The sequence below is a fragment of the Homalodisca vitripennis genome, chromosome 4, assembly GCF_021130785.1.
Source record: "Homalodisca vitripennis isolate AUS2020 chromosome 4, UT_GWSS_2.1, whole genome shotgun sequence".
NCBI lineage: Eukaryota > Metazoa > Arthropoda > Insecta > Hemiptera > Cicadellidae > Homalodisca > Homalodisca vitripennis.
The window spans coordinates 97,541,026-97,552,873 of record NC_060210.1 but is presented as its reverse complement, the minus strand read 5'-3'; the positions used below and the strand labels follow the sequence as shown (position 1 = coordinate 97,552,873).

The 11,848-nt window shown below is 31.4% G+C and overlaps 1 protein-coding gene across 2 annotated transcripts in view; it reads left to right on the top strand.

Moving 5' to 3' along the window:
- Nucleotides 1–309: 309 nt before the first annotated feature.
- LOC124359817 (octopamine receptor beta-2R-like) overlaps nucleotides 310–11,848 on the top strand; it is a 352,308-nt gene continuing 340,769 nt past the window's right edge. For both annotated transcript variants that reach the window (XM_046812873.1, XM_046812872.1), the window contains exon 1: nucleotides 310–570. The gene's annotated coding sequence lies outside the window, so the exon portion shown is untranslated. The remainder of the gene's footprint in view (nucleotides 571–11,848) is intronic.

The following is an 11,848-nucleotide window of genomic DNA, read 5'->3' as shown; positions in this document are numbered from 1 at the left end:
TTCAAGTTGAACTATAAAAGAAGATATTAAATTCCAGACAAAATTGTACTCCCTGTCCTTTACGCTTTGTGATCTTAAAATCGAAACCGTATCGAGACAGACATGCAAATAGTGAAGCTGTAATAATGAGTGATCGATAACAGCTACTCGTGTCTGTACGGTGCGGTGCGGCGGCGGCTCATTGCTATCACGCTACTACAATCGGCTTATCAGTGGTCAAACCCAGCTGCGAGCTGCGAGGGGGCGCGGGTGGTGATGTGGCGGGGGGTCTGCCGGGTTGGGGAGGGGTGAGGTAGCTCGTACCGGGAACTGTCAGTTGCCTTTGCGCGCTACCGTCGTCAGGCACCGCCGCGGCCTCTTCGCGCGGGACACTTCAAACAGAAAATCTTGTTAATGCAAATCACCAGCTAAGAAAATTCCTACGGATTGTTCTGTCGGTGTTTGCAGACGTTTGACGAGTGATCACGTTTACTGTGGATTGTATTGTGGGGGGTTTTGTGTTTGGATGTGTGTGCAGTGACAGAACGCCGCAGTTTTGGAGGCTAACAAATTTTCAACACTAGCAAAAAGGTAAACATCACCTTAGAAATAAAAATGTTCTGATACCGTTTATATACGTTTAAAATGTTTTATAAGCAATTTACACCGTGGGGATTTAAAACGGAAATATTGCAATTGTTAGAAGAAATATTTTTATCAGTCTTGAAAATGACTGCAACTAGAAGAGAATATTCGAGATAAAACGAAGAATACCACGGATAACCCGTAATAAGAACAAATTTTGCAATACTTAAACTGCGCAATCACTATCAACAACTAGAAAAAAATTACTTCGGTTAAATATATTAGAGGATATCTACAGAGTGTAGTTAATTATAAGTATTGCTACTACAAAATACTAAGCTATATATTTATTTACGAAAGAGTAATGAATTATATGTACATTGCAGCTATAACTAATTATTTAATCAATAGGCTATTTGATCAATATTTTTTAATTTTAGTTGTATATATGCAAACATTGATATGAACAATACCAAATTATACATTTTACTCTTATAAACATTCTTTGTAATAAAAAACAATTTTTCAACAAAGAATGTAAAACTTCAAAACTTTAAACTGATCATCTTAATAAAATAATAAACCTTAAAATGATATGTTAACTACATAAAGTATGATTTTCCCTTAGAAATTTTGTTTTATGACTCTCAATTCATTAGGTTATAAAATATAAAATAAAATAACTCTAATTAGTTTTAAATTAATTATTAACTTAGAATATTGTTAGCATTTCAACCTATCGTGTGGCCATAGCTAAAGATAAAAATAAGGGATTGGAATGCTAAGGCTCAAGCATGTAATTATATTCAGAGAATAATCATAGGGTAACTTATGAAATATTCCTTGTAACTGAGTTCTTTCAGAACAATTCATAAGATAGTCAGATTAAAACTTTGGAGTTAAACGTATTAGTACTACTTTATGCATACTGTGCACATACTAAACTGTAAAGACTTCAAGAAAATTTGATTATTTTACCTTTATCCTCATTAATTTAAAATCACCACAGTTATTTTGTGTTTAAGATAGGACTACTTGCAGAACTACCGCCTTATATCCAATGAAAATGAGGTTATTGTAGGAATATTTCACTTTATGGGTTTATTAATAATTTTTATAAATCATTATAATGATTTTACTTGTAATTTGTGGTTGCAGCATTTTTATTTCGAAATTGAACTTAATTTAATTAAGAGATAGAGAGAGCTTCAATGATCAAATTAAATGAACTAATTATTCAGAATTACTACTTGGATCCAGTTCAGACCAAACTTATCTGGATCAACCGAGTCAGTTCTATAATTTTTCTAGTTGTATGAACTTATTTTATGTTATATGTAATTAATTATTTGAAAAACTTGCTATTTAACGTGAGTTTCACATAGACATAACATAAAGAACATTTTTTCTTTCATTATTATAAAGTATCAGTTACAATTGGCGAGGATTAGGAAAAAGGAAAATGTATCTAAATAGGCACACATAATCTGTTGAAGACATTTCATACTTTATACCTCACTGCACTTAGACTTTTATTAATAAAAAGAACTATACTTTAAGGAAAAAGTAGCTATAATAATAAGTATTGTCTTTATCTTCTGTTAACATATCATGTAACATTATTCAGCAAATACATTTTCCTGTTGTCCACTGGGTCATTAACATAATACTATAGAGAATTGGTCAGACATTTATTCTACTTTAATCCATACAAAGTAAATTATACTAACATATATGGTTCCATGGCTTCCTTTGAACTTATTCAAATGTAGTAATTTTGGACAAGATTATTTAAAAGATCATCTTTATGAAACTAGTAAATGTAATTTTGTTGAAATTTACTCTTTGTATTTATTTAAAAATTGTTTTTGGAGGTTGCATATACTTATTTAAACAACTCTTTAAAAAATATACTTTTATGATTTTGTAGCAAATAAAACTACTACTTCTAACGTTATTCATTTTAAATTGGATAGCTTAAAACTTCATTTTGTGGATTAGTAGCAAGCTAACTAATATTTTAAAACGTTACTCTCATTGACTGGATGGTAGACACAATGTTTCTACTAAAGTGTATACGTATGTAACGTTACCTACTGGGCCAGAAGCTGGAAATTCGCAGATACCAAGCCGGCATTGGCGTACGAAAATGGTAGGGATGCCCTCTCGTTATTTTCGTCATTTATGTGTTTTTAAGATATAATAATAACTTATAAGATGTAAATCAAAGCGCTTTAAGAGTAAAAAATCAGGCAAAACATACACAGAACATTGCGGGCTACGGTTTATGTGTGTACATAGGAGCTTTAGTCTCATTATAATGATTTCAATTCGATTACCAAATTGTGCTGTGCTCACCCAGCAAATTTTTATGATAGTTGTCAATGTGTAGCAAAATCTGTTAGCCTATCTGAAAATAACACATCAATCCGTAGATGAAATGGAACATGAAATATCCGCAGGATATTTGGCCGGTATAGCAGCTAGAATTCTGTATGTTACTAGCTCATAGCTGTGATTCTCTCTGCAACTTGCAGTTAAAGTCAAAATGAGGGAATCTATCCGAGAATAACACATCAATCCGTAGATGAAATGGAACATAAAATATACGCAGGATATTTGGCCGGTATAGCAGCTAGAATTCCGTATGGTACTAGCTCATAGCTGTGATTCTCTCCAACTTGCAAAATGAGGGAATCTATCCGAGAATAAGACATCAATGTGTGGATAAAATGAAACATGGAATATAGGCAGGATATTGTGGCAGACTAACATATGGCAGTTAGGCTGTCGTCTATTACTAGCTCATGACCTATTTGGCCCCCCGACTGAAGGGTCACGTTATTATCCCTAACTACTTCGTTGTATTCATCATATACACACATCTCTTTTATATGTATGTATACATTGACAAATTATTCTATTATAATTACATTTTTATTTCTGGTTATTACTTTTTTTATTTCTTAAAATGAAAAAATTTTAACTCGCGAATTTTTACGGTATTATATTATCATAATATTTTAATTGCATTTTCTATTATCCCTTTTCTAATAGATGATAATTTGTTAGGAGTTTCTAGATATACTCTTGGAATATTATTTATGAAACGTCTGAATTAATCTCATGTTCATTAGATTGGATTTTATGTATCCTTATGAAGCAATTATCTTTTGTAACTTAAATAAAACTATTAAAAATATTGTACTATGGTAATATTGTAATGAACTGTGTATTACTTACATAATTGCTAATTATTGTTATTTTTCTACATTTTCTAGTTTTTGTAGATCCCACAAATACCTAAGTTTGTTTATTTTTATAAAGCAATAAACAGAGAGTTTGAAAAGATAGCGCCATGTCTTGCACAGTTACGGTACTTACCGCACATAGTATATAATCATTATTAATGTTTAATTTATTAAAAGCGGGTGTTCACAAAACATGATTCCTAGTTACTTTCGTAAAATAAATTATTTATCAATTTAGTTACTTAACTATATACTTCCTGCCTTTCTTAAAATAATCAAGCTCTTTATTAAGTGTTTGCAAAAATACTCATATTATTTCATAAATTGTTTTGAAGTGATTATATAATTCGTTCTATACTTTAGGTAACCAAACATCCAAATGAGCTTCATATCCGGTTAAGTTTCAGTTGTATGTGATAAAAAAAATGATCAAATCGTGTATTTAATTAAGGTTTACAAAAATGTTTTTATAAACCTGAGGCACATTATCGCCAACTCATATTAAAAACTCGGAGTATGAATTGTTTTATGAAAGGCAATTAATTGTGTAAGAGGGGATAATATTTTAAAATAAACTTACTCCGATCTCAATTTACTGGATATTACTCGATTTACTTTCGGTCTGATATTAGAAGTAAGGAAGGAAGCAGTAATGTTCAGTAAACATAGTTTCAACTTAATTTTGGTACAAGGCTTAATGATCAACTGTAATTTGGCACAGGCGGACAGTGCGTAGTGGCTGGCCCGGCCTGCTGCCAACTCATGAGTGACAAGCGCGACCCTCGTAGTCAATGCTCGCCTCTGTAACTGTTTCGTTTTATTCTTCAATTGGAGCTGTTATATAAAATTTTTTTTTTGTATAACAATTATCTAGTGAATTTTACTTGCGCAAAGTATTCGTGCATAATTTTAACCCAGGAAAAGGAACAGTCTGAATTATGTGTTATTTTATCACCTGAAGATAATACTTAAAACTGTAGGGAAGTTACTGTCTATAAAATAAAAAAAGATTCAACATGTAATTTATTAAACATACCACATAATTACTTGAATCATGATTATTTTTATCATATATGTTTATACACAACCTAATGGGTATTCAATGGATGGCACACCAGGATTCAATAGTATATCACATTTGATAAAACTATTTAAAGTAAATGTAGGCTTTTTTACTAGTAATGTTGCTTGGAAAAGTGTTTAATTCGAGTAAAAAGAATGCACCTTTTAACACGTTTTTAAAACCTTTTAATACTTCTAATCCTAAACTTGATGTACTTTTAGGGTTAAAAGAATCCATCTTCAGGTACTGTACGTTAAAGTAAATAAATAAAGTAAAAAAAAAATTATTGCACCAAATTTGCATATGTTTTAACTATATTTTTGGCTACATTTTGTATTTAATTTTTATTTGTGATCAATTTGTATTGTTTTAAATTCTATCAAGTAATACATTTTCGTTAAAATATCATTGTCATTTAATAATATAGAAGAAATAATTTTAGCACTTTTGTAAATTTCAAAATGTCCTAAAGGTGAAGCAACAATTCACCTATTTAAAAACTAAAAAAAAAAGAAATTTACAAATGTGTCAAAATCAATCCTAATTTATTATTACATAGCAAATATTTTAAAATGAAATATTTGTTATTTGATAGACTTTTACAGGTATAAAGCGATCACGAACAAAATTGTATACAAAATTTGGTCACCAAGGTAATTAAAACATGTGTTAATTTAATTCAATCATGTACTTATTTACTTAATTAATTAATTTATTAATTTCACCTGCATTGCATGTCGATGGATTCTTCGAATTCGAAACGTACATCGTAGAAATAAAAACTTCAAAACTCTTACAAGATTCATTGTCCTTTCTTATTGTTTAATGGTAGCTATTAACAGCCATAATAATCAAGTTTTTAACAGGTAAATGACAGCTATTTTTTCCAGACTATTATTCTTGTTTGCAACCTATTACTACTATCATCAAAATTACCGTACATAATGATTTTAAAGTTTTTCTTCCGTATACAAAATTAAAGTTTCCGTTTCCTAATGAAATATTCAGGTAAGAAACTGAATCTAAAAAGTACTTTTATTTTGTTGCCTCGCTAGCGTAAACAATTTAGGAGGCATGGATAAATCATGTACATTTCTTAAATAGTTATTTTTATAACAGCCGTCTGCATATCCTCTGAAAAATTCAGTTATTAGGTTGTATTACATATTCAAATTAACCACACATAGTTCGTTCATCTTTGATGGAACTGAAAACATTACGATATAATCGTACTATTATAATTAAAATAAGCTTACAACATAGAATTCTAAATTTGAGTATAAAGTGAAATTGGAAATCCGCAAAGTGAGGTTTTATAACTTATGCGTCCCTCACAATGGCACGTGTGGTCTACTAGAGGGCATAGTTTCGGAACACATTCCTTTGTTTATAAAAAGTCGTTGCGCTACTTATATTTTGAAGTTGTTGAGAATATTTTGTTTGGTTCAAAGAATGACAGTAAGAGACTTGAGTTTCGTGCTTAACAAAAAACGACGCGGTACTTAAGAATTTGACTTAAAACGTCAATATTTGACTCAGTGGGAGAGTTCGTTTCCTACAACGAAGTGTTGTATATTTGAGTCACCACTGTCAATGTAATGTAACGCGTGAGAAAGTGTAGTGTCCAGACTAGTATGTCTGGCTGGCGCTGATGTACTGAACGACGCATTGTATACAACGCATTTTCTTGTCGCCTCAATAAATAGATCTGACTTTAAAATAGTACCTTGAACTGTAATTGTCTATTGTTTTGGTTTTTTATATCAACATGAAAATAGTTTTCCAGCCTTTAAACGGATAACGAGCATTACGATGACGAAAGAGGGAAACAATTAAACGCATGAAAAATGGGCTAAGTTTATCCCCAGACAACTATTATCTCACCATGGCTTCTTGTTTATTTTCAAGCTGAACCAATAGCCATACTGATTTCTGTCCCAATAAAGTTTAGAAATCATTATATTCATTAAATTTGGCATTAGTTGTTTTTGATTTTAGGAGTAATATACTACAAGTGAGTTGACTTTTAGCTTATATTTTAGTAATTTCTGACATTATTCACAGCTTATAAGTAGAACAAAACAAAATGCTGAGAACATAAAGAAATATTTTCATTTTCTGCAGAAAGCGTGATTCGAATTCGAATTTTATAAAACTAAAATCTATTATTTTATTGAATAACCATTTGATTAAAAATAATATCAACTTGACTAAGTTTAACTCTTTGACTGTTCATAAATTTTTAAAAGTATTTCCTAAAACGGTTCAGCGTTTTAGCATGAGTTATAGCTAAAACTTTTCAGCGCAAAACGACTTTTTGCAGGGGTTTGCTTAAAAGTTAGTAACTTAAAAAATCATTTAAATTTAATGTTTTTGGGGCCTATAAACTTGCATTTAAGAAAAAGTACTTGTTCCTTAAATAACTGTGCTATAAAAGATAATAGTGTTATGATATAACAAAAAAAAACAAATTAAAAATATATGTATTGAATTGTTTTTTAAATGCTTTAGCTATGGAAGATATTTTTTTTAAATTTATGAATATTGATAATAGTTTACCTTATAAATCATCGTAATTATGTACAGAAAATGATTTAGGTTCTTTACATAAAATATACATAAGTTGTACCAAAAACAATAAATAGTACCCTACTTGAATTTGAGGCAATGTTTTATGAATCACGTATAAAGTCATTAATACATAGTCAAGTATAAAACGCTAAAGTACGAAAGTGTTTTTAGTATGGAGAATTTAACTATACACAAATTTGTATATAGATACGCTAATTCTTAAAAATATGCTGCAGGAAATTTATTGGACAGCAACGATATATAGATGTGAAACTGTTTTCTACCAATATACGAACGACAATATATCGTTGTGATAGTCTTGGGCAAAAACATGAGTAAAAATAAATCATTGTGAAATTGCCAAGGGGTTATCAAATATATAAAATAGTATATATAGTTGTTTTAAATGTATTTATTTGGATGATACTAATTGTAGTATTCCATTATTTAAAACGAATTCCTTCATAAAAACCAGCCTCTTAACGAGAAACGTTAAGAAAATTTAACAGTATTCTATTCGTAAATATTAATTTATAAAAAATATAACTCATTGTTTTTATGGAAACGCTCCAAGATACGATTTACGGAGTAGTGTAATGTATTCTCCATCAATTCGTCTGTGGAAATTTCCCGTATACTGAGTTCTCTCTGTTGTGATTTACTGTGAGCTCGGCAGTTGCGGTGCTTTTATGTCTATGTAAACGGAACTGAAATAACCTCAATGGTCTCCATCAGAAAATTGATTCGGTAAACCAACATTTCACCAATAAACTGCTCTTCTATTACTTCATGTTTTTGCAGAAGCGTGGTTTATCCTTTAAAAAGAATTTAAGCATTAATTGATCTCAAAAATAAAAAAGTTAGTAAACATACACAAGTAATTCGATGGGTTATAGGATTGCCGCGTCCCCTTGTAATATACCAACTAAACAGATAAGTACATGATATAAACACTTAAAAAATCCTTGAAAACTAATTAATATTGAAAGGATACAATGATTACGGACATTTTTCATCGTGATACATTTCAAAATGTATAGCACGACGTTTTGAGGGTTGAAATTTTCCTCCTCATCTCGTTTGAAATTAACTACTACATAAATAATAAAGAAAATAAATAAGAAAATATTAAAGCAAATAAAGAGGATAGATTTCAATCCTAGACACGTTTTGTTATACATTTTGTGACTAATAATGTTGGCAAATGTCCTAATTAATCTTTCAAGTTCTCATTGTAAATAATAAACTTTAATAACGATTCTCTTGAAGGACTACAATACTTTAAAATAATTTATAACATTTTCCAAAATTCACTTTACACTTTAACAAATTAAATGTTAGTAAAGATGATTTTTACTATTAAAAAGAAATATATTTGAACAAAAATTCAGCGGTGACTTCGTACATGTGCGCAAGGTACTTGGTGTTTCCTATCACCTCATTAAAGTTCAAAAGTACATACTTGTGTCTCATAGTAATACTTAGCAAGAGATATGTTAGAAAGTGAAGAGGCAGTGAAATAACACCATTAACACCGTGTCGTCCCCAGTGATACGTCGCTATTCTAGGCTTGTCCCTGGCCAGGCTCCATGCTGTGACAGAACTAAATGATGCCGCCACACCAGATTATCACACTCGCGACCTGCCGTGGATCTTCGTAAACTGGGACTTTTCCTCCCTTAATAATTTGCCGAAAATAGCGTAACGAATTCACGTCCAAGTAACAGAAACTCGACGTGAAATGCTAAACTTTATAAGGTTTTAATGATTCGAGTTTCTCAGAGAAATCGGATAAAGCACTTTATTATAATTTTATATATATATATATATATATATATATATATATATATATACATATATATATTTGTTTGGGTTTTGGTAAGTCAAAAGATGAATCTTTAAAATCTAACATAGCGCATGTTGTAAATAAAAATAATAATATTAACATTAGATATTAGCTTTAAGTAATTCACCGTGGAAAATATTCCTAATATTTATGTAAATTTAAACTAAAGTGAAATACAACCTGCTAATAACCATATCTTAAACATTCTGTAAGTCAAAAAATTCCATGAATCTTTGATAAGGGATCCCTCAATAAGGGATCAAAAAAGCTTCCTGAGAACTAATTGTACTTGTACATCATAACAAAGAAATTTGTAGGAATAATCTATTATGTAATATCCCATTTCAGGTTATAAACTAAATATAATAGTAATACTTTTCGTTAGGCTTTTATCTATTTGTATACCTTTTTTGTGTCATCGACTCAATGGATTAGCTTCCAACTATAACTAACTTATGTACAAATAACCCGTTTGATCCACAATGCTTTGGAGTTCTGTGTAAAATATCATAGTGCATTCAGTTGTACACCTGATGAGTCAATGAGAATACCTCCTAACATACTTTCCACTACATTTTGTAGTATTTGTATCAAGCTTCATCGTCGCAAACTTTTTTAGATTTATTCACTCGGACATAACTCAAGGTTCAAGGAGCTATGTCTACGGTAGCCTCAGATTTCAAACTCTGCATTAATAAGGAGGTGAACTGGAGTTATACTCAACATTTACATTGAATCAGCTCTTTCTACTTTAGCTACGAAATGCGTAGAAAACTCGGTTGCTCCATAATGATTTTTGATCCTGTCTAGAACATATTAATGCAATCAGTTGTGCAACTGATGAGACAATGGGAATACCTCTTTACCTAGATGATGTTATACTTTAGGTGTCCCTGATGTCGAAAGTATGCAAACAATTCGTTTTGAGTTTCTTAGACGCCTACTTCTTTTTTGTTCTTTTTATAGGAACATAACTTCCTGGATTACAGGTTCCAGGTGAGAAGTTTCTCAAATATTAGATGATGCACTAAGAGAAGTTGTACATTAGCTAAGCTTTACATTGGCGTTAATGGTTCTTAGATTTTATGAGTTAATTAATAGGCATTAAACTTGCAAACCTCTTTGGGAAGACATTGCATGTTAGTGAGAAGAATAAATTGAACGAAACCTCATTTTAATTCAACTTTAAGTGTTCTGTTATTACCCTATTGACGAGATGTCAAATTAATGTTTATTATTTGACTTAATTCACGTTTATTTAACATGTTCGTGTCTGTTAATATAATTTATTAAATGGTATGTTTTAACATGTCTCGGCTATCCAAGTGACTGGCCGGGAGCCACACCGTGACGGTAAATGATGCTGCCACACCTGATTACAGGATAGGCACTTTTATCGTGGACCAGAGCCAAATAAACATTTCATGCTATTAATAATTTGTCCGACGCATTGAATTTGAGTATCCCTTTAACTTGCTAATTTAGATATAAATGTTAAATTTAAGTCCGTGTTAAAAAAGAGCAACTAGGATGGAGTTTGTTTAAAATTACATAAAATGTTTACTTTGCCCGTGGTGAGTTATCCAGTGATAAATTAATTTTCAGTACTAATCAGTTTATTGTTGTTGCTGAGTACAACTATGATAAAACTGTAATCGTAATGCATTTATCATAAGCATTACATATTCTTCCTCATTTCATCACAATGATTGGCAAAATGAATTATAGAGAGTCATGTAGATTAGCTTTCCGGGATTGTGATTAGTGACGTTACATTTTCTCTATATTCTTGAGGTGATCGTGAGCTTTGATTCGAGGTTGTGACGTTTTTCAATATGAAACCCCAGGCGGCGATAACTTAAGAACCCTCCAACATAGACTGACGTTATTTCAACGCCTACCACAACAAATTGGTGACAGACTTATCAATAAACTCCCTGAAAATATAAAAGGTTATGATAATCAAAACCTAGTCCCAAACGCCTTATTGTGTTCAATACGTTTAACTATGTTTTTAGAGCCTCTAAATCTCTAGTTTTCCCCCCACTAATACTCGTGTGACAGCCTCAACTGATCCGACTACTGCCCAACATAGGACAGGACTCTGATCTACTAATTCTCCAGTATTCTCCACTAATATCGTGTGACAGCCTCAACTGATCGGACTACTGCCCAACATAGGAGAGGACTCTGAGCTACTAATTCTGCAGTATTCTCCACTAATACTGGTGTGACAGCCTCGACTGATTGCACTACTGCCCAACATAGGAGAGGGCTTTGAGCTACTAATTCTCCAGTATTCTCCACTAATACTCGTGTGACAGCCCCAACTGATCGGACTACTGCCCATCATAGGAGAGGACTCTGAGCTACTAATTCTCCAGTATTCTCCACTAATACTGGTGTGACAGCCTCAACTGATTTTAATACTGCCCAACATAGGAGAGGGCTTTGAGCTACTAATTCTCAAGTATTCTCTACTAATACTCATGTGACAGCCTCAACTGATCAGAATACTGCCCAACTTAGGAGAGAATAACTCATAAATAAAAC